The sequence below is a fragment of the Hippopotamus amphibius genome, chromosome 9 (genome assembly GCF_030028045.1).
Source record: "Hippopotamus amphibius kiboko isolate mHipAmp2 chromosome 9, mHipAmp2.hap2, whole genome shotgun sequence".
NCBI lineage: Eukaryota > Metazoa > Chordata > Mammalia > Artiodactyla > Hippopotamidae > Hippopotamus > Hippopotamus amphibius.
In genome coordinates, this window is record NC_080194.1 from 133110959 (window position 1) to 133135696 (window position 24738).

General features: G+C 38.4%; 1 protein-coding gene and 1 pseudogene across 15 annotated transcripts in view; one reads left to right on the forward strand and one right to left on the reverse strand.

Annotated features, from left to right (window-relative positions):
- Positions 1–24738, forward strand: part of MRTFB (myocardin related transcription factor B) — a 284571-nt gene that overhangs the window by 123065 nt on the left and 136768 nt on the right. The window lies entirely within an intron of this gene.
- On the reverse strand, positions 988–1777 carry LOC130861053 (E3 SUMO-protein ligase NSE2-like; annotated as a pseudogene).

Here is a 24738-nt window from a genome sequence, read left to right on the forward strand (position 1 = left end):
ATGTGTTTGTGGCCATGCTGACAGCAATTAGGAAGGTGACCTCAAGGCTCTTTCAACTCCTAACTGGAAGTTAGGAAGGAGGAATTATGAAGTAAATAAGTTTCTGTGAAATAATTTTTTTAAATCCTTTCCCCAAATCCCACTACTGTGAATCTGCTAGGATCACATGCCAGATTTCTAGGGTTTTTTTTAAGGCACAGTTCCATAAAATGTATGTGTAGGTATATATGTGGTATATGGAAGTTTCATACTGTTGTTAGAAAAATAATCTGAACAAATAATAAATCAGTAACCTACTTTGCCTAATTTCATGTAGTTTGACAAAAGTTTATTCAGCACCTTGTATAGGTCCACAACCCCTTATCTTAAACTGCTGGGCCCAGCTGCATTTTGTAATACAGACTTCTTTGAATTTTACAAAGTGAATATTCTACCCAGTGAGATCTGGGGCAGCATCCTGCAGTCAAAAGTTAATCCTCTGCCTTGAAACATTCACATTAAATAGGATAAATGTGCTATACATAGCTTCCAGTCAGTTTAGGTTCTGGTTGTGCTGCCACATAATTTTGGTGAGGTTGGGCCACCGATGAATTGCAGGAAACTTAGCTTTTGGAGTTTGCGGGCTTTGGAATGGCTAGCTGGAGAACTGTGATGGGTACGCATCACAGCCTGTGTCTAAGCATCTCCTGAGTGCCTCCCTCCGCCCTCAGAACCACCATGCGGCCAAGGCAGGCTCTGTCACCTGGTTCACAGGGGCTCCCTTCTACTCAGAGCCCAGCAATTCATGCTCCTGGACCATTGTCCTAAGACAAGTTTTGTTCATATCCCTCCTCTGCGTAAGTCCTTCCAGTGGCTTTTTTTGTTTGTTTGTTTAATGCTTGAATGTTTATCACAGCATAGAAAAATGCTTTCAAATACACTAAAACCTTCAGTTTTACCCCAAAGATGCTACACAGCCAGGCGAAGTGCTTTAACAAGCATTGCTTTCTACAGATGGCTGGGGTAGGAGGTAGGCTGCAGAGTTCCCTGCAGGCAGGTGGCTTTTCCTAGTTGGATTGACGATGTTTTTTTCTAGCTGTACCTCTCAGTTGCCCTTCTCAGCGCCGCATCCTGGATGAGATCAGACATTCTACGTCGGTGTGGCTACAGCCAGTTTTCGGGCAACAGGCCTTTTTCTTCAGCTTGTGCTTGGACTCAATCATGTGAACAGTGGCTTTCTCTTCATAGGTGTGGCCACACTTTATTTTTCACAGGCTTCTTCATTCCCAGTTGTATAATGAGGCAGATGAAGTTGGTCTGACTTTGAGTAGATCATATCTTCATCACCGCCTTCTGTGCCATCAGACTCAGTCTGCTTGAAGACCATATTGCTTCTTTGATTCTTTCAGCTGTTGTTGAAATTGTACAAACTTTTCATTATTTTGAAAGCCTGCATCAGAATTCTTATTCTGCAAAGCCAAAAACATCTTCTCCACTTATGATTTTAGATTGGGTATTTTTCCTGGGTGTTCTTTTACATGGTATATTGTGGATTGAACAGCCTTTAAATAAGGGCTTAGTTCCCTGTCCATCATTGCAGAGTCAGCCATTGCCTTATCTGCGCTGTACTCACTGCTCACTTCAGTCTGAGTCTCCATAAGCTCCAGAGCAACACTGCAAGCTGTGTCCCTTCCAGAGCTGATGCAGGATTGAAGGTTTTTAAGGACAGTGCAGATCCTGCACCACTGAAGGGTATAAAACCAGTTGAACCTGAACTTGAAGTGGAACGCCCTGGCATCTTGAGATTATTACCTGGCGGCCCGGTGTAGCTCCATCTGGCTGCACCTGGACATCCCACACCAGGACCCCTCTCAGTGGCTTCTTATTGCCCTAGAGAGAACGTCAGCATTTCTTCACCCGTCACGCAAGCTCAGTGTGACCTGCATCTGTTTACCTCCTCAGCCCTTCCACAGCCACTCCCCGTGTTTCCATCAGACACACATTTTTCTTCTGTGCCATAGTCCCTTATGCCTACTAGCTGTGCCTTCTGTCTGGAAGCTGCTTTTTCCTGCTTCTGCCCTTTCATCCCATACTAATGCATCTGTTTTTCAGGCTTGGAATTAGATGTCACTTGCAAGGCAATCTTTCTGCCCCTGGTTCTAGACTAGACACCTCCTCACCTTTGTGTGGAACACCTTGTACTCCCGTTGTGTTGTCGTGTGTAGTTACGCCAGTTACGCAGATTCTCTGGAGCAGGTTTCTCAGCCTCAGCACTGTTGACTTTTTTTCATACGCCTGGTGTTTCATATTCTCCTAACCCTCTGACACTTGATCTGCTTGGCCTCTGGCCATCATCTTCTGACATTTGCCCTGCTTTAGCAGTCAACTTCTAGACATGGTTCTAAGTAACCTGTACCAGGTTTTCTACCTCGATGTTATTGACGTTTGGGCCAGATAATTCTTTGTTGTGGAGGGGCTGTCGTTGCAAGCATCATATAGGATGTTTGGCATCATCCCTGGACTCTACCCACTAGATTCCAGTAGCACCCCTCTCCCTTCGGCCCTTTTGTGACAACCAAAAATATTCTCCAGACATTGTGAAATGTCCCCTGGGGAACACAGTCACCCCCAAGTTGATCCACTGGTCTGGAAGGAAAGCTCTTTGAGGCTGAGGCTATGCTTATGTGGATCTTCGTAAACCTAGCTTGGCACACATAGTTCCGCTTAAGCGTATTAAATGGATTAAATGGGGGTGAAGGTGCTGGACAAGGAAGGGGATGGATGGAGGGAAGGATGAAGAGAAAGGTTAGCTCTTTCATGCAGGAGGATGAGAGAATATTATAGCAAGTACTTTTTGAGGAACTGAGCTACCACATAGTGGGCTCAGACTCTTCTGCCTCTTTTTTTTTTCAATTATTTTATTTTTGGCTGTGTTGGGTTTTTGTTGCTGCATGGGCTTTCTATAGTTGCGACAAGCGGGGGCTACTGTTCGTTGTAGCGAGTGGGCTTCTCATTGCAGTGGCTTTTCTCTGTTGCGGAGCACGGGCTCTAGGTGCACGGGTTTCAGTAGTTGTGGCTCAGAGGCTCTAGAGCACAGGTTCAGTAGTTGTAGTGCACGGGCTTGGTTGCTCCATGGTGTGTGCGATCTTCCTGGGCCAGGGCTCGAACCCGTGTCCCTGCGCTGGCAGGCAGATTCTCAACCACTGAGCCACTAGGGAAGTCCTGTTCTGCCTCTTTGAATGACTACTTCTTTTGCCTTTTGGGCCATCCCATACGGACTGCTTTCTTGCCTTCAAGCTGTAGGCACAGAATCTCCTGATTGCTCAGAGGCTGCTTAGAATCAACCAGGAAGCATTTGTTAAAGCACCATGAAAGTAGTGGGCACAGCCATTGGTCAGAAGCAACCCCTGCCCTCATTGCTTCCAGCTGGTGGGAAGGATCCTGGAGGGTTTTGTCTCTGTTCAGAGGCCCTTCCACCCCTCCCTTCCTGGCGTGTTCCTGTTTCTCCTACCCAGTAGAGAGTATAGTAGGCTTCTCTAGTAGGTGGTCCCAAGGCACCTATTCTTTTCCTTCATAGTATTCCTTGCAATTTTAATTATATAGCAATAGTTTTTTTCTATGTTTAATGTTTCTGTCCTTTGAGACTAACCTCTGTGGAGGAAGAAACAGCATATGTTTTGTTCATTTATCTTTTCGTAGCTCCTGGCACCGTATCTGGTGCATTGTAGGCATTCAATGCATAGTTTACGTAAGAATGAGAATGGTGCGATGGGCCCTCCAAGAACCCGTATTCCAGTGTAGGAGACAGTGCGTACTCCAATGCCAAGTTCTGTACCAAAGGAGCAAGAAAGTACAGTGTTGGTTTTGGGAGTAAGATGGGAGAATAAATTGGACTAGAAGTATCTGGGTTGACTTTATGGGAAGAAAATTAGAAGATATAGAAGACTAGGAAGGAAAGAAGAAAAGTTATAGCTGGAGGCTCCATATCAGGAGACAGCCATTTTGATAAATTTCAGCTTCTTCTTTTTCTTTAAAATACAAGTTACTTCATACTGTGAAATATTTCATGAACACAGAAAATGTAGAGAATAATATAATCTTGAAACAGCTTAGTCACATCTTAACATTTTGCTACCTTTGCTTTACATTAAAAGCTTAAAATGACATAAAATAAAATATTTGCACATGTACTGTTTTGATGCTGCCTGTGTGCCCTCCCAGCTGCCTTTCCCCCGTCTTCCTTCTGCAGAGAACCGTCGTCCTGAACTGGTGTGCATCATTCCCTGGCTTGGCTTTCTACTTGCATTTACATGCACCTGTGTTAATACGCAGTGTATTTAGTTTGTGGGTCTGGAACTTTGCTATCACACTGGGTATATATTTCCACAACTTGCTTTTTCATTTAACATTATGTATGAGATACATCTGTGTAGACGTGTGTAACAGTAATTCTTCCCCTTTTTTGCTGTATGGTATTCTAGGAGTATACTACAGTTTATTCCTTCTCTGTCAGTGGACGTTTTGGTTATTTCCGTGCTTTGCTGTTAAACCGTGTTATTGTGAACATGTCTTCTCATGCATGTTTAAGACCTTCTTTGGCGTTTGTGTCTAGAGGTGGAATGGCTGGTGCGTAGGGCATGTGCATCCTTGACTTCGCTCGGTGTTGCCAGGTCATCCTCCAGTGCAGCTGTACAGGTTTTAGCCCCTGACAGCACTGGCAGTGCCTGTTGCTCTGTATCCTTGCCAGACCTTGGTATTGCCAGACTTTGAAATCTTTGCTAATTTGAAATAGTGCGTTTCCTTGATTTCTGGTGTGTTTGAGCACCATTTCTTATGTTTACTGCCTCTTTTGCAACTTGGGTATTTTTCTGTCGGGCTGCTTTTTCCCCCCTTATATGTCTTTAGTTCTTTACATATTTTGGCTGTTTATCTTCGTTGATATTTTGCATTTCAAATATGTTCTCCTAGTGGCTTATCTTTCCACTTTGTTTACGGTGTGCCTTGTTGTGTACAAGTGTTACACTTTAATCAGGTCATGCTTATTAGTCTGCTCATTTATGGTTGGTACTTTTTATACTGTGTTTAATAAATTCCTCTGTACTCTGAGTCCTTTGGGGTCATAAAGAGATCCTGCCATATTTTCTTCCATTTGTTCTGCTCTTCAGCATAAATCTAATCCACATGGAATTTATTTGTGTGTGAGTATGAATAGGGCACAGTTTTCCATGTGAATATAGACTAATTGCACAGGCCAGCATCTCTGATTGCAGAGTCCAGTGTCGTCGCCGCCCCCCCCACGGCTTGTGATGCCACTTTGTCTTGTATCCAGATTGCTCAGGATGCACGGGCTCTGCTCCACTGGTCTATGGCATATCCTTGTGTCCCTTCTACACTGTCTTAATTCCTGTGGCTTTCTGTCTTTATGTAGTATGCATAGCCCTGTGATAAGATCCTTGAATAGATGGTCATGATTGGAGTTTAAGGTCTGGTGATAGACTAGTGGGTGGTTGCATTAGGAGAGCAGGTGGATGTGATCTGCGGAGGCTTTCGAGGAGAACTTTCAGGGCACAGATTAGATCTGCCGTGGACCCCGTGGGTCACTGGATGTGGACGGGGCCCCCAGCAGGGACTGGGGCTGCCCTCTTCCAGCAGCAGTCAGTGGTTTTTCAAAGGGGACTCAGAGTCTCAAAATGGTATTACCTCCACATCCCCTGCAAACTTGTGTATGTGCCTTATGTTTTTTTTCTGGAAACCTTTCTATTAACTTTTCTTTAAAACGTTACCCGCTTAAAACCTCACCAGATGCTTCGAACTTCTATTACATGAGCAAGCCCTGAGGAACTGGTTGTTGTGAACGTTCACTGCTTTGATGTTACAGCCTTCACTTGAAAGCTGGTTCTCAGCATTGCCATTTTCTTTTTCAGTTAAAATGGCACTTTTTTTTTTTTTAAGCTTTAGGCTTCTTTTCCTTCTCTACTTTGTACTGAATTGAATCAGAAAAAAAAATGAATACTATTTTTAAGTGCTATTATTCTTTTGAAGAAAACCTTCAATTTAAAGTGTTTGTCTAAACTGCGGAGGGTTTCTGTCAACTGTGCTCACTTCTACTAAGAATGAGTAACATGACCTTTTTTTAGATTTTAGAGAACAAGAGCAGTGTCACAATGCTCCAAGTATATGTCATTGTCCTTCTTTTGGTGGCATCTGAACTCTTGTTAACTAGAACTGAATTAGTAAGAATCAAATAACTTAGAGAAAATTGGCAGAATAAAGGTCATTAAGCCCTTATGAGACCTCTGATGCTTCTGTGATGTTTGAAAAATAACTATTACAAGAGATACAGAATGAGGAAAAAAACCCCAAACTTTTTTTTTCCCAAAGTGGAAATATCTTTATTTTCTTTGCAGACTAGAAAAGTACAACACACTCACTATAAAAAAATTTACACACTACCAAAGGGTATAGAACAGCACTACCCAGTAGGACTTTGTGCAGTGATGGGAATGTGCTGTTCTGTGCTGCCAGGACGGTAGTGATGAATCACATGTGGCTGTTGAGCACCTGAAATGTGACTGGTGGGACTGCAGAACTGAAGTTTTAATTTTATTGAATTTTAACTGTCTTAAATTTAAATAGACACATGTGGCTAGTGGCTACTACATGGGACACTCAGAGCAATTGCCACTTTGCGTGCGTACTTCCAGGTTGCCCCTGTGCATCTCTTGGTCTTTCTTTGCCTCCTGCTCCATCTCTTCTCTCACCTTCTCTGTTCCTTTGGCATTCAGCCTGCCTTGCACGCACCCTCCCTCCCTTCCTGCCCTGGTCTGCAGCCTACGTGCCGCTCTCCTTACCTGCCCCGTTCTCTCTCTTGCCAGCTCTCTGTATGTGTTATCTATACACATAATCCATTCTCTTCAGTAGCCACCTTTTCTACCTAATTATACGAGGGTGAGTCAAAAATTATCCACACTCCGGTTATATTAAAACTTCTATAAATTCTACAGCCAGAGTGCGAATAATTTTTGACTTACCCTTGTATATATCATAGACATTTTCCCTTTTCAGTTCATATAGTATAGCTCTATGTGGTTTTTATTTTCAGTTATAGCATAATTTCAGTGAAATGAATGTACCCATGTTTATTTAACCTACTGACGGGCAATGGATTATTTTCAGCTTTTCTCTATAAATATTTTTAAAATAACTACACTTTTCCCCAGTATATTTTTTTCCTGTGTGTTCTTTGAGTACTTTGCTGGTGTGCATGGGGTTGAGTTGTCCAAAACTGAGAAATCTGCCTTTTCTTTTGTATTTTGGTACCTGTTGGAATCCCCTTAGCAGTTCAGATAAAGACCCCTCTAGAATCACTCGCCTGCAGCCTCAAGGACCATTTAAGGTTGACAGTCTTGACCAGCGCAGTGTGCTAGGGAGCCAGAGACTGGATGTTGTGCTAACAGGGGTGTCTGCCTACTGCTCTCCATCTCAGGCAGGTCGGCGAGGGCAGCTGCCTCTGCCTTACCTGGGGGCAGGTGTATGTGACAGCTGCACCTGGCACACCCTCTGCCCGCCCCGTCCGTCTTTGCTTCGTGGTTGGAATTCCACTGGGGATAAATACTTGGGGTTCCAGGTCTCTCTTGGATTCGAAAGGAAATCTTAATTCCTACCCAAGTTTAATGGAAATCCTGGCCTGGTGAAGAGAGAGTGGTTATGTCAGCCAGCAGGGGCAGCTTGGAGGGGGCACCTCAGAGGAGCTGAGGGCAGCAAGCAGTAGGGGTGGGAGAGGGTGAGCAGAATTCCTCTCTGGCTAACACCTCAGTGCTCTCCAGTTGGCAGGGTATTTTTTTTTTTTTTTTACCATATCTTCCAGAATTGTCTAAAAATACTCTGTTGCCGCTCATCTGATAAAAACTCAAGTCTTTTTCTTCTTAAAATAATTTGATTAATGAAATTCCATATAACAGTTGCTTTTCTTATTTGGCAAATGGGTTTTCAGGCACTAAATCTGTTTTAGAAGGTTTATAATGTGCTGAGGTCATTTCCAAGTGATGTTCCAAGAGATGATTAAAGATTTTTAATCTTTATCTGAAAAATATTTTTCTTAAGGACAATGATGTATTTATAGGAAATAATTAAAATAATGCTGCTTCAAAAACAAAGGGCTTGCGGAACACAGAAATCCAAGCTCCTTCCCCTTTGTTGTTTTAGTCATTTCCAGCACAGACGTTGTAACCCTAAACAATTACTTTCAAGGACTAAATTCAAAATCCTGAACTTTTCTGGCTACTTTAGGAAAAAGCTAAAGAGATAACAATGTTATAAGGAATAAAAAGTTCATAGAGAGTTTTATTTTACTGGTTGTACTTTTAAAAAAAATAAACAACTTTGGGAAATTCTTGTAATCTCCAAGATTAGTTTGAGTACCTAGTTTTGTTTTTTCTTTCAGAAAAAAGCTTGGTGTATATATTGCCATGTTATATTGCCAAGTATCTAGAAATTCAAAGCCGGTTAAATCCTAAATATTAGAGAAAACAATACATAATATGAATATTGATTTCAGCCTCTGTTACTTTTAGAGCTGTACTATGCCTGTATGAAGGAAATCTAAAAACCCTACTATCATTTATTCATTAGAATGTTTGTGTGTGTCAGAACAGTTGGGTAGGAATCAACTTTTTTTATTTGGAAGTTTGAAGTGTAATTACAAAGTCAGGACAAGCTAGAAATGAGGTTTAGCATGAAGTTTTTACAAAATTCAGATAATAATTGCAATACTTCTTATGTTATTTCACATAATAGGGAACCAGGAGTGTGGTAGACAAAATAATGGTACCAGTTGCTAATTCTTGACTACTTACTATGTGCTCAAAGCTCTGCTCTGCTCCTCAAATCCATTCAATTCTCCCTTTAATCCTGTGAAATAAGTACCTTTGTCACCCCCATTTTAAACTAAAGATCCTGTGGCTTTGGAACTTTAAGTGGTTTGTCCACCAGGTAGAAAATTTCAGAGCTACAGTTTGAACCCAAACAGCCCAACAAACAGAAGAATTTCACCACCACAGGTCTTGTGTGACAAGGACTCTCATGAAATCTGGGCTGAATGCGGTGACAGTTAGGTGAATACATCAGCCAGGAAGCGACCGTAACTGAAAACGAAGCCAGTGAGCATTTACTGGATGCCTGCTCGGTGCCAAGCATGATTCCAGGCATGTGACATATATTGCCTCATTTAATTTGCACCTGCAAAAGGAGATAGCATTTACATCCATTTTACAAAGAGGTTTAGGGAAATTGAGTAACTCGCCCACAGTGGTACTTCATGTAACTCATGAAGTTGGGATAGTGTATAGTAATGGGTTAACATCAATTTAAGAAAGATTTTTATTAGTTTATTGCAAGGATTTCCCTAGTTCTCTTCAGTTCAATATTGTAATCACTGACTAAGATGAATACACCAAAGGGAAGCGAATTGCAGATGACAGAGCGTTGAGAGTGTGTTTGTTTACCGGAGCATGGAACAATATTCAAAAAATTCTTCCTGTTTTGATTTGTCTCCTTTTTACATTCACGTGTTCAAAGATAATAATAAAACAATACTAAAGTTCACTCTCACCTCTGGCAGCAGCCACCCCATCGCACACCCCATTCACGCTCACTACATAGTCGAGAACGGCTCTACTGCTGTCTTATGTCTTCATTCAGAGTTTCATTTTAGCAAAAATGAATGTGTTTATGTTCTTTGTCTCTTCTTCTAATTCACTGTTTCACTCACCAATAAAGCAGATATCTTTCTGTATCAGTATTACCCAGAGAGCCTCCTCATTCTTTCTTATAACTGTGTAGTATTTATTATATTGTGTGGATGTACAATAATTTACTTAACCCATTTGCTGTTGATCATGACTGGAGTTGTTTCTAACCGGTTGGTATTAGAAATCATACTGCAACAAATAACCGTGACGCGCATGCACCACAGTGCTTTATTCCATTCAAACTGAAGGGCGTTTGGGTTGTTTCCAGTTCTTGGCAATAATAAATAAAGCTCCTATACGCATTCACACACAGATTACAGTGCTTTTTTAAAAGCAGCCTTGTTGAGGTATCATTTACATACCATAAGATTCACTCATTTAAAAGTATAACTTTTAATGGTTTTTGGTAAATTTACAGCGTTGGGCAACCATCGGTACAATCTGATTTTACATTTCACGACACCACAAAGAAACCTTTGCCCATTTACAGTTATTCCCTGTTCCCACCCCCAAGCCTGAAAACCACTAATCTATTTTCTGCCTCTACAGATGTGTTTTTTCTGGAAATTTCATATATATGGAATCATACATGTCTTTGGCATCTGGCTTCTTTCACTTAGCATAATTTTTTTTAGTTTTGTTCGTGTTGTGTCAGTATTTCTTTCCTTTTTTTGGTGACCGAATAATGTTCCATTGGGGTATACCACATTTTGTTAATCCACTCACTGGCTAATGGGTGGTTACGTTGTTTATAGTTTTGAGCTATTATGAATAATACCGTGAACATTTGTTTACAGATCTTTGTGTGGATTTTATGTTTTCGTTTCTCTTAGATAGGTGACTAGGAGTGGAATTGCTAGAGTATGGTAAAATTATATTTAACGCTTTAAGAAAATACCAAATGGTTTTTCAAAGTAGCTGTATCATTTTACATTCTCACCAGCACTGTGTGAAGGTTCCTGTTTCTCCACATCCTTGTCAACACTTTTTATTGTCTGGCTTTTTTTTATTATAGCCATTCTAGTGTCAGGTAGTATCTCATTGTGGTTTTCATTGCATTTCCCTAGTAACTGATAATACTGAGCATCCTTTCATGTGTTTATCAGGCATTTGTATATCTTTTGTGAAATGCCTATTCAAATATTTTGCCCATTTTTAAATTGGAATTTTTTGGTCTTTTGTTTTCAATGTTAAGTCCTTTATATTCTGAATGCAAGCAGTTCCTTACCAGCTATGTGATTTGCAAAATGCCACAGAATTTTTTCTTTTTTTAAACAAAGGTTTAGTAGCTTTTTTTTTTAGAACTTTTATTGAGATATAATTGACATACAATAAACTGCATATATTTAAAGTGTACAATTTGATATTTTTTTTCTTATTAGTAATGTATATATGGCAATCCCAATCTCCCAATTCATTCCCCCACAACCCCCCCCCCCCACCTTGGTTCTCTACATCTGTGTCTCTATTTCTGCCTTGCAAACTGGTTGATCTGTACCATTTTTCTAGATTCCGCATGCATGTATTAACATATGATATTTGTTTTTCTCTTTCTGACTTACTTCACTCTCTATGACAGTCTCTAGGTCCATCCATGTCTCTACAAACGTCCCAATTTCATTCCTTTTTATGGCTGAGTAATATTCCATTATATATATGTACCACATCTTCTTTATCCATTCATCTGTTGATGGACATGCTTCCATGACCTGACTATTGTAAATAGTGCTGGAGTGAACATTGGGTTGCATGTGTCTTTTTGAATTATGGTTTTCTCTGGGTATATGCCCAGTAGTGGGATTGCTGGGTCATGTGGTAACTATTTTTAGTTTTTTAAGGAACCTCCATACTGTTCTCCATCGTGACTGTATCAATTTACATTCCCACCAACAGTGCAAGAGCATTCCTTTTTCTCCACACCCTCTCCAGCATTTACTGTTTGTCAATTTTCTGATGATGTCCATTCTAACTGGTGTGAGGTGATACCTCATTGTAGTTTTGATTTGCATTTCTCTAATAATGAGTGATGTTGAGCAGCTTTTCATGTGCCCCTTGGCCATCTGTATGTCTTCTTTGGTAGGTTTTTTTTTAATTGAATGTTTTTCCATTTGTTATATGCCTTTGGTCAATTTCTGGAGTTTCAAAAAGGTTATTTTTGGGAATTTTGTTATCATTGCCTTTGGGGAGAGGATTTGCTCTTTTCTCTGCCTTTCTAGAAGTCCCACCTACAGTTTCATTTTGAACGTATAAATTCCCAGAAGAAGAATTGCTAGGTCAAAGAGTTAGTGTGTTTGTAATTTTAATAGATATTGACAAATTTTTATGCATAAAGGTTGTACCTTTATGTACATTTTATATTCTCCTAATTTATGAGCTAAGGCCCAGTCTTGCCAATCTGTGTCATTAAACTTTCAGAATTTTGCCAGTTAAATGAAAACGGTTTCTCATGGTAATTTTAACATTTCTTTGTTAGTGAAGAGGATTGGGCATCTTGTCATATTTTAAGAGAACATTCCTTTTCTGTGAGCTTTATTCTTATTCTTTACTCATTTAAAAATTTCACTATTGATCTTTTCCTTTTCTGTTTATGGGATCTTATTTCTTTGTATTATAAGCTGCAAATATAGACCCCCTGGTATGTCACTTTTGGTCTTGTTTATGGTTTTCTTGGCATGTAGAAGTTTATATGAATATACATATAAATACATATGCATATATAATTATATAATTTATCCATCTTTTTTTATGACTTCAAGAGTTGGAGTGATAGAAAGGTCTTCCCCACTCCAAGGCTATGGAAGACTTCCTGTATTTTCTTCTATAACCCTTATGGCCTCATATTTTTTAACCTTTAAATCTCTGGTTCATGAGTTATTTATCCTGGTGAACTATGTTAGGTTTGGTTCTAACTTTTTTTTTCCTGCAAATGACTACTCAGTTATCCCAGTACCTTTCTTCAAAACGTCCAGGTTTTCAACTCTAATTTGCAATTCCAAGTTTATTATATAGTAAATTTCCATGCATGTATGTATCTAATTTTTAGACATTCTCTTCTGTGTTATTTGTCTTTCTGTCTCTCCGTTCATATACTAATATCATACTGTTTTAATCAGTGAGGCTTTGTAATATATTTTAATGTGTGCTAGGGCTAGCAGCACTCTCTCCTCTTTCTCATTGGTTTTCCAGACAACTTTTGCTTTTGTTGTTGTTGTTTTCTTTTCCATAAGGGCTTTAGAATGAACTCACCCAGGTTCCACACCCCACTTCCGAAGGGAAAATAATCTTTCTCGTATTTTTATTTCAATCATTTAAATTTTATAAGTTGAATTAGGCAGAATAGACATCTTTATGATTTTGAGTCTTCCTGTCCAAGAATATAATACACTCTGGTTCTTCAGGTCTTCTTTGCAGTTCTTCAGTAATGTTTTAACATTTTCCTTATAAAGATTTTATACATTCCCAGTTACATTTATTTTAGATATTTTATCTTTTTGTTGCTATTGTTAATGGGGTTTTTTCTTCCACTGCATCTTCTATAAATGGTTATTTGTTTAGAAGATCATTAGTGAATGAAGCGATGGACTGTATATAATAAGAGCTACTTTAATAGAGATAAATGTGAGGCCCTGACCTTGGATCAAAACAAACGAAAAATCAGTTCAACAGGAAGAGGCTGAGGAACATTGTGATTGGAGAAACCATTACAATAGTGGCTGCTTGTATGCTTACATTTAACCTTTTCATAATCCTGTAGGTTGGGTGCTGTGGCCCCAGTGTACAGATGAAAAATTAAGCTTTCTTGAGGTCATGCACTTTGCTCAAGGTCATATAGCTTTTTAGTGATAGTGCTGAATTTTCCTCCGTATTTGTCTGACTCTAAAGCCTTAACTCTGAACTGATATCTGCACTATACCGTTACCTGTGGAAAAGGATTTTATTCAAAGTTCATACATATAAAGGCTCACCAGATTAATAAAAGCCTCACCAGTGAGTGATATAGTCTTCCTGACTTTTTCGACAGTTCATGTATACCTTCATTGGAGGACTGGATTTAGTTCTGGGTCTCATAATAAAATGTGGAGAAACTGTCTTTTAACTAACTCAGGCTAGTATCACCAGAATTGTGAAACCATGATTTAAAATGACATTGTCAAATGAATTGATAATAAGCTCACAGAAGGCTGAGAATCAACTATGAATTTTCTAGTATTTCCAGTACTGGAAAATTAATTGGATTTATTAGTCTTCATGATCCCAAGTGTAGACCCTGGGATTAAGGAGTACATGTTGCCTAGTGTAAACATTCCCGTTACTATTGTTGTGTAACACATCACCCCAAAACTTAGTGGCTGAAACCCACAACAATTACTTATTATCTTGTATGACTTCTGTGGGTCAGGGATTTGAAGCGGGTTCAGCTGGGCAGTTCTGGCTTGGTCTCTGGTTTGGTTGCAGTCAGTGACTGAAACTGCAACAGCAAGAGAAGGTGGCTGAAGTATCTGGGGACTGGCTGGGCATCTCTGTCCCTTCACTTCATCTTAGAGTCTCTCATGTGTTCTTCATGGGCTGGTTTTGGCTTCCTCACTGTATAGCAGCCTCAGGACAGTCAGATGGCTTACCTGGCATCTCAGCAGCTCCAAAGATGAATATTCCGGGAAACCTAGGAAGACCTATTATGACCTAATCTTGTAAGTCATGTAACATTCCTTACCCTGTAACACAGACTAGCCTAAATTCAAAGCAGTTTAGCCCCCACCTTTTGATGAGAGGAATGCCAAAGTCACATTGTAAGAAGAATATGTCGGATTGAAGATAGTATCATGTCTTCCTTTTGAAAATACAACCTGCCACAGTGATGGCTTCCTTTCAGTGTGAGGAAGGGCCTTGTGGTAGAATTCTCTGAGATGAAAAGGACTGCCTGTGGAGGAGTGAGACGTCATCATTGCGTATGTCTGGAAGAAGGCAAGGTGTCTGCAGGGTAGGGTGGTTCTGATATCTGAAGCAATTTTGGCCCTCTTATACTCCAGTGTTGTAGAAATGGTTCTGGGAATGTTTAAGCTTAACTAGTTTGAACATAATAATAAGTATTTTTTGAAATTTATGAATGCTACACATTGTAAGAATAATGTGGATACTGTGTGCTAAGATGTATATTATATCACTTTGTGAAAAGTTTGGAACTTTAAGAATATCTTATCCAAAAAACTGAAATCAATAGCCTAACTTTCCACCTTAATAAAACAAGAAAAGAAGAACAAACTAAATGCAAGGCAAGCAGAAGGAAGGAAATAATAAAGACTAAAGCAGAACTAAATAATATAGAAAATAAACAGTGGAGAAAATCAGTGAAACCAAAAGTTGGTTTTTGGAATAGATTAAAAAGAAAAAAAGGACAAACCTTTAGTTAGGCTAAGAAAAAAAGAGAAAAGATTCAGATTACCAAAATCAGGAATGAAAGTGGGAACACTACTACTAACATTACAGAAACAAAAAGAATTATAAGGGGATACTATGAACAGTTGCATGTCAGCAACTTAGATAACTCAGATGAAATGGACCAATTTCTAAAAAGATGCAAACTACCAAAACTGACTCAAGAAGAATTAAAAAATCTGCAGTAGACCTATAGCAAATAAAGAAATTGAATGAGTAATCATACAGCTTCCCAAAAACAAAAGCCCAGAACCAGATGACTTCACTAGTTTAAAGAAGAACTAATTAACTCCAATGCTTTGTAAACTCTTCCAAAAAAAAAAAAAAAAGACGATGACAGAGAACATTTAACTCATTCTCTGAGGCCAATATTACATTGATAATAAAACCAGTCAAAGACAGCATATGAAAAGAAAATTATGGGCTATATCCCTATATATAATGTAAAAATCTTCAACAAAACACTAGCAACCCAAATCCAGCAGCTTATCAAAAGGCTTATATACCATGACCAAGTGGGATTTATCACAAGAACGCAAAACTGTTTTAACATCTAAATGTCAATTAATGTAATACACTATACAGCAGAATAAAGAGGGGGGAAGCCCACAGTTATCCCAATAGATACAGGAAAAGCATTTGACAAAATCCAACACCCTTTCTTGATGGAAACACCCAAAACACTGGGAATAAAAGAGAACTTTCCCAACCTGATAAAAGGCATCTGTGAAACACCTACAGCTAGCATCATACTAATGGTGAAAGACTGAAAGCTTTCCCTCTTGGATTAGGAACAAGAAAGGATATCCACTCTTGCGGCTTCTATTCAACATTGTACAGAGTGTCTAGCCAGAAAAATAATGCAAGAAAAGAAATAAAAAGTATCCAGATTAGGGAGGAAGTGCAGCTATTTAAATGCAATGTCTAGAACAGGCAAATAGGTGGAGACAAGAAAGTAAATTAGTGGTACCAAGAGCTGCTGGGGAGAGGGGAATAGGAAGTGACTACTAATGGGGGTGGGATTTCTTTTAGATGTGATGAAATGTTGTGGAATTAGGTAGTGATGATTGCATACCTTGTGACTGTACTAAAAATCGCTGAATTGTACACAGGAAAATGGTGAATTTTATGGTATGTGAATTATCTCAATTAACAACAGCAAAACACTTATCCACAACTGTTGTTTCACAGCTAATTGAAATTGCTGTTTTATGATGTACGCCAAAGTGTGTTTAATGGAGAGAAGAATTCACAAGTATTTTGAAAGGACTGTGATACAATGATAGATTATTTCACATTTAACTAATGGCATTAGAAACATATATAATTGTACTCTCTACTAGAGTGCTATCATAAAACTCTGAATGTTAACTTTTATTTGGTATGTACTCTGAATTGTTGTCTCAGTACAATATTAATGCATTTTGCAGAATGTTAGGCAGTAATGAAATAATATCTGTGAAGTAATTTGTATTAACAGACTCCGGAAAACTTAAACAGACCAGGTTTCCAATTCGAGGTGCCCTTGACATCCACATCGATTTTAAAATGTTTCATGGTAGAACCTGTCTTATCCGTCCTCAACTTGTTTGGCTTGCAGGATTACCAGCCTTCTCCAACCCCTTTGTCCCGGGGCGCCCTGAATGGGCATGGTGAGGTGGTGACACTGAAGTCTGGTGATGCATTTCTGCCCTCACTAATTAAGCTGTGTAGTAAGCAAAAGTCAGCTGTGTTTATTCCTAAATATGTTTATTCCAGTAGTAATCATAATTATGTAGTTTAACTAAATATTATGTTAACTGATGAACTATGAATGCAAAAATGCTAAATGTCTGGGACCACAAAGACATGTTACTTAATACTATTGAATCAGGTGTAGGCGAGAAATTAAATAAATTGGGCTCAGAAATGTAGAAATATAGACACGTGCTGTGCTATAGTTTTGAAATCCTTTAAATTTTTGTTCTGCTTTAAAAAGATGGAAACTAGGAATCATAGACAGTGGTGGTTTATGCCAGAGAGCTGACACATCTGCAGAGAGATGGCCTTGACCCTTTACTGGCATACTGACAAACACATGGACATTTCTGCATTCTAACATAAGAGGAAATGTCTTAGGATTTATGTGTATCAGTTGTAATGACTCCTCTATTAACTGAGTTCTTCAGTTTACCAACTGTCTGTTGTGGTTGCCTCAAACAAGAAGCTTTCTCTTCTGATTAATTAAGAACCAAAGAACTAGATTATGAGTTAGGGGGACGCATACAGAGGAGGACGCATGGTCCCAGCTCTGCTACTTAACTGGTCAAATAGCTTGGACAAGTAAATTCAACTTCATCTTTTTTCATATACTTTGCAATACTTTGTTTAATATCTTTAAATTTAAATTCAAATTTACAGATTTCTAATATTAAGAAGAGTAAAGAGTTAGGAAACAGCAAGAAGAGACTGCCCTCCTTTTAGTGGCCCTTTCTCTTCCCCTTTCTTTCTCTGTTTTTGTCTTTCCCTCTTCCCTTCTTGCTTTTTCCTTCCACCTCCTCTCCCTGCCTTAGAGAACTTAGAAATAGGAGAACAGTATATTTTTTATCTGTTAAGTAAAACATTTGTTTAATCTGTTTATAAATATTTACTTCTTAGCATTTAAATCAAATGCTAATTTATGGTTCAACAAAACTAGAGTTTGTTTTTAAACCCAGTGTTTGATAAATATGGAAATCATCTCAGCTTAAAATTAATCCTCCAATCAATTCTTATTCTTTGAGAATCACTCATTTTGCATAAACTTGGAAAATGCAATTGTTCAAGCTAAAAAGACTTGGGTTTGGACTGTTACTTGGGGAACAAAGAAAATTTTCTAGTTCTTTATGTCTTTTTATATAGTTATTTAAAAGAAACATGTTTTAAACTTTTGGTAATTCAAATTTTTATTTATAGATGGATTACAATGAATATTTCAGAAACACTCTTTACGTAAATGTTAGTTACAGTACCTCAGAATGCATCATTCTTACTTGGAGAGTGTTAAGTATACATTTTGCTTCATGTTATGTTCATTTGAAACATGTCTGCAGTAAACAAGTTAAAAAGAAATAAATCATCACGTTGGCATTTTTAGAGCTGTAACAGGCACCTCAAGCACAGAAGAGCAGTTATGTAACTTTTTCTATAGTGTATTGTCAGTGTTCGGTATATTTATAGTACATTTCTGCTATGTATTTACTGGCTACACATAAAAATCCAACCACTACAAATAAAAAGCCTGCTTAGAAGTTGTTTATTTGGAAGAATTATAACCTGATGTCAAAAACATGTCCTGTTTATGTGCAGTACATCTACAACTTTAGATTTCATTTTCTTCCGATCTGGAGTTTAATTCCAGCTACACCTTGAGTGTTTTGCTAAAGTGGAACAGTGAGAGGAGAGTGTATTCTTCATCTGCCCTGAAGCAGGTGTGTGCTTCAGGCTCCTGTTCAGCGCTAATGTGTCATAATTGCCTGATCAACAAGGTCTTTACACAGAGGTTGTGAGTGAGCCCTTGTGGAACCTGGGTGCCCAGCACAGTGCCTGAGGCTCTGGACCTTCCGTACCTGTGTAAAGAGTCTTGCACATGGAGCTTTCCACAGCTGCCTCTCCCTGCTCTGCACCACTTCCTCCTCCCACAACAACATCCGTCTCTCCCAATTATTTGCTCCCACTTCTTTGCATTTTGGCACATAAATGTCGTGTTATTGTAGAAAGAATATGGGCTTTGAAGTTGGAATCCTGGCTTTTACGCTAATTTCTCAATTTTGTTTAATCTTTCCAAGCCTTGATTTTCTCATCTGTAAAATGAGAGTAATACCTACCCTTAGGGAGGTGATTAGGGCAAAATTAAGGAAAGCATAGAGCAAATCTTAGTGCCAAACTGAGTACGTAGAAATATAGTAAATATTCTTCCCCTTTCCTCTTTTCATTTGACATTTCCATTTTTTGAATTAGGAAACCAGATCCCTGAAAGGTTAAGTGATTTGCTTCTAATCAAATAGCTATCTCGTCAACACACCCTCTTTTCAGAGCTCCCTCCAAGCTGGCCTGTAGTTTCTCACAGTGAACGCACTCATCCCTGCCTGCCAGCTTTTCCAGCTGCCCAGATCAGCCACCCTCAATTCTTTATTCTCCTTTACTTTTCAGATGAGCCAGTCATTAAGCCTTGAAGTTTTGTCTCTGAAATATTTTTTAAATTTATTCCCCTTTATGCATTTCCACTATCTTAACTAGTTCAGCATGAGATTTTTTTTAAATTGGGTTGGCCAAAAAGTTCGTTCGTTTTTTCCCCAGTAAGATGGCTCTTGTGGCGCTAAGTTGTCTTTAACTTCGTTTGAAACAGTTTTATTAGGTTGTATTGTGACAGCTGTCATATCAGTGTGCATTTTTTTAAAAAACTTATAAAAGTTGGTGTTTTGTGTAACCATTTTAATATTGAAGATGGAAGAAAAAGCAACATTTTTGGCATATTATTTCAAGAAAGGTAAAAACAAAACTGAAATGCACAGAAAGATTTGTGCAGTGTATGGAGAAGGTGCTATGACTGACTGAACGTGTCAAAAGTGGTTTTGAAGTTTCATGCTGGAGATTTCTCGCTGGATGGTGCTCCACGGTTGGGTAGACCCGTTGAAGTTGATAGCGATCAAATCTAGACATTAATTGAGAACAATCAGCGTTATACCACGTGGGAGATAGCCGACATACTCAAAATATCCAAATCAAGCCTTGAAAATCATTCGCACCAGCTTGGTTATGTTAATTGCTTTGATGTTTGGGTTCCATATAAGTTAAGAGAAACCTTCTTGACCATATTTCTGCATGCAATTCTCTACTTAAACATATCGAAAATGTTCCATTTTTAAAACAAATTGTGATGGACATGAAAAGTGGATACCGTACAATAACGTGGAATGGATGAGATCATGGGTCAAGTGAAATGAACTACCACCAACCACACCAAAGGCTGGTCTTCATCCAAAGAGGTGATGTGTATATGGTGGGTTTGGAAGGGAGTCCTCTATTATGAGCTCCTTCTGGAAAACCAAACGATTAATTCCAACAACTACTGCTCCCAATTAGACCAACTGAAAACAGCACTCGGCAAAAGTATCTGGAATTAGTCGACAGAAAACACATAATCTTCCATCAGGGTAACGCAAGACTGCATGTTTCTTTGATGACCATACGAAAACTGTTACAGCTTGTCTGGGAGCTTCTGATTCATCTGCCGTGTTCACCAGACACTGCACCTTCGGATTTCCATCTATTTCCGTCTTTACAAAATTCTTTTAATGGAAAAAATTTCAATTCCGTGGAAGACTGTAAAAGGCACCTGGAACAATTCTTTGCTCAAAAAGATAAAAAGTTTTGGGAAGATGGAATTATGAAGTTGCCTGAAAAATGGCAGAAGGTAGTAGAACAAAATGGTGAGTGTGTTGTTCAATAAAGTTCTTGGTGAAATGAGAAATGTGTCTTTTATTTTTACTTTAAAACAGAAGGAACTTTTTGGCCAACCCAATAACATCTTGGATTAATCAGTAACCGTATTTTATTTATTTACTTTTTTATTGAGGTATAGTTGATTTACAATATTAGTTTCAGATGTGCAACATGGTGATTCAAAATTTTTATAGATCATACTCCATTTATAGTTATTATAAAATATTGGCTATATTCCCTGCACTGTATATCCTTCTTATTTGTTTTATATGTAATAGTTTGTACCTTTTAATCCCCTACCCTATCTTGTCCCTCCCCTGTTCCTTCTCCTGAGTTGTAACCTGTGTCTGTGAGTCTGTTTCAGTTTTGTTGTATTCACTTGTTTTATTTTTTAGATTCCACATGTAAGTGATAACATACAGTATTTGTCTTTGTCTCACTTATTTCACTAAGTGTAATGCCCTCCAGGTCCATCCATGTTGTTGCAAATGGCATTACTTCATTCTTTTTTTGTGGCTGAGTAGTATTCCATTGTGTATATATACTGTATCTTTATCCATTTGTCTGTTTTCTTTTTTAAATATTTATTTAGGCTGTGTTGGGTCTTCGTTGCTGCACGTGGGCTTTCTCTAGTTGCAGTGAACAGGGGGCTACTCTTCGCTGTGGAGTGCTCATTGCAGTGCCTTCTCTTGTCGTGGAGCATGGGCCCTAGAGCACGCAGGCTTCAATAGTTGTGGTGTGTGGGCTCAGTAGTTGTGGCGTGTGGGCTCAGTAGTTGTGGCTCAGAGGCTCTAGAGCACAGGCTCAGTAGTTGTGGCACACGGGCTTGGTTGCTCCGCAGCATGTGGGATTTTCCCGGACCAGGGCTCGAACCCGTGTCCCCTGCATTGGCAGGCAGATTCTTAACCACTGCACCACCAGGGAAGTCCCTCCATTTGTCTGTTCATGGACCCTTAGGTTGCTTCCATACCTTGGCTGTTGTAAATAGTGCTGCTATGAACATTGGGGTGCATGTATCTTTTCAAATAAGTGTTTTCGTTTTCTTCAGGTATATATCCAGGAGTGGAATTGCTGGATCCTATGGTAGCTCTGTTTTTAGTTTTTTGCGGACCCTCCATACTGTGTTCCATAGTGGCTGCACCAATTTACGTTCCCACAAACAGTATACAAGGCTTCCCTTTTCTCCACATCCTTGCTGACATTGGTTACTCAGCATGAGATTTTTATCAGTAACATACCTCCGCCAGAATGATCTTTCTCAAATACAAATCTGATCATATCACTGTTTCTTAGGCTCCACATTTCTTCACAATTGTTCTTTAACTCACTGCACCAGCCTTGCCTTCTGCTTCTCCATATTATGCTCTTTCTACGCTGGCCCCATCAGACTTTTTGCTATTAGATGATAGCTGTTCCTGCCACTGTCTTTTATTAGTGAGAAGAACTTCTGTGTCTTTAAAGTCCTGTCCATCCTGGGAGACTTTCCTAACTTACCCAAATACAATTAGACATTTAATTCTTTTGGTTTCCACAGCACTTTCTACATACTTATATTCTCTTGTTTTCACGCATGCTATAATAATTTGCTTCTGACCTCTCTTCTTACTCATTGGGCAGATGATTTATCCTCTCTATAAAATAAGGGGGTTCCGCTAGGTCAATGATTCTCAGCACCAGCTACATATTAGTATCAATCTTTTTAAGCAATTGTATCAAAGTCTCTGGAGAGCCTCTCTTTTACCCCTACCCATTAGGTTGTTTTTTTTTTTTTTAAGTTCTTCAGATGATTATCATATTGTGAGGAGGGTTGAGAAGCACTTACTAGACACAGATACCTTTCAGCTAAAATGTTCTGTTATTCTATGAACTTACATAATCTTTGAAAATGTAAGTGCATTCAAGTAATCAAAACAAATTAAATTAGAATAAAATAGGGGAACAAAAATACTTTTCATGATAATAGTTAATGAAAACAGTACGTAGTGAAATAACATTTGTGTAGAAACATGTGTTTTTAGAACTCTGATTTTCTGATTCCATCCTAATTGTTAAGAGTGAATATGGACAGATTGGATAAAGTGTTCCTTTTTGTGATTCCTTTTGTCCCCCAGTTATAAAACTGGGAGGTGAATGCTACTTATACAAAAATGTAAACAGACATGATCCTGAATTCTTGAAACCATTTAGAAATTTCATTTAGAACAAGTGCGCAAAGCAGTATACTATTTAGAAAATACCTTTGCATATACAGTTGACAGTTTTGTTCTTATAAATTTTGAGTTCTAATGTTGTGTGTTATATATATAATGTAATATATAAATAAATTTTGAACTCTAATATTAATATGTTTAACAAATTGCCGCCAGGAGCTTTGAAGGGAGAATTGATGATATAAAATAACACAGGGTTGATAGCATTAATTTACCCAACCCAGTGACACAAAATTCGGTTTCTCAGAAGTGCATTTGATATGAAATTCTCAATTTGTTTGATCATAGGACTTAATAGTAAATACTCTTCTAATGCAGAATCTACTTTTGAACTTCTTGATCCAAGTTTTATCTTGTTTGAACTTAGAAATTTATTTTTGCTGGCTGTTAGTCAGGTGTTTCCCTAATGTTTGTAATTCAGGGGAGCTTTAAAGGGCAATGACAACAGTTTTGCTGTTGCTAAAACATTTTTTGTTGAGTGTATTTGGATAGTCTACCTGTCTGTATCTGGCCGATCATATATATATTTATTATATATATAATTTATTATTATTTATTATTTATATATTGTATATATAATTTATTTTTATATATTGTTTTTTGGCTGCGTTGGGTTTTCGTTGTTGTGCGAGGGCTTTTCTCTTTATTTGCGGTGAGTAGGGGCTACTCTTCGTCTTGGTGTGCGGGCTTCTCATGCAGTGGCTTCTCTTGTTGCGGAGCATGGGCTCTAGGCGCATGGGCTTCAGTAGTTGCAGCACACAGGCTCAGTAGTTGTGGCACACAGGCTTAGTTGCTCTGCGGGATGTGGGATCTCGGCCCAGGGATCAAACCCGTGTCTCCTGCATTGGCAGGCAGATTCTTAACCACTGCACCACCAGGGAAGTCCCATGGCTGATTATATATTAAGCCTCTTAAATTTGATATTTATATTCTTTGAACTCCTTTATTTCTTTTATATAGTAGTGATTATATCCTACTTTACTTACTAATATTTCACATGAATTTGTCATTACAAGCAATAAGGTACAGTGGAAAGAAATTTGACTTTAGACTTCACTTGGTTCAAAACAAATGTTAGCACTGATTTGGGAACTACCTTAGCCCAGCATCTTTTTAAATATAAGATCATTATTGGTGTCATCTTGACGCTATTGAGAAAAAAAGATACAAGTGAATCAATAGATGAACAAATGAAAGTGTGATGCCTCTTGTTTTTTCCTGTATTATTTTCTGTCTCTGGTGTAGTATCTGACAATGAAGTGGTTTGTTTTTTTGAGAGCAGAGGCCATATCCCAGGTTGATCTTACTGGTGTTGTGCTGTGCTTTGACCTAGTGTTGGATAAATGTTGGATTAGGTTCATTTTGAAATGAAGTTATTGGGATGTGTCAGATATTAACTCCATAGTCATTCATTCTGTCGGTTCTAGACAAATTAGTATTTTATCACAGTTTGTCTTATTAAAGTTGAATGATTGCTTTACTTTCATAACTAGATTATGACCCAATGAAAGAATTCATTCTAATGCCATTTCTTTAACATCTCAATTAGAGACTGTTGGACAGAGTATTTCTTTATGTTTGATGTTGAATTTCAGTTTCAAAAGAAAATCATCAAGCATTTAAGTAGATATTAGATGACAGCTTGCAAATTTGGTAGTAGAATTCCAGAATGGAAAGAGTCTATACTCTATCTAAAATGTTCATGAATATTAAGTTAAAATTTTTGAACACTTTTTCTTTTGCTACATTTTGTAAAGATTTTCTTAGCTTATAATTTTCTTAATTTGGAGGGATGTGTGGGAGTTTGAGGTGAGCATGATGTCAAGGAATAATAGGTTGAAAAAAATTCTTCGATATGAAGAACAGATAATAGTGCATGAAAATATTTTAAAATTTTATGTCTA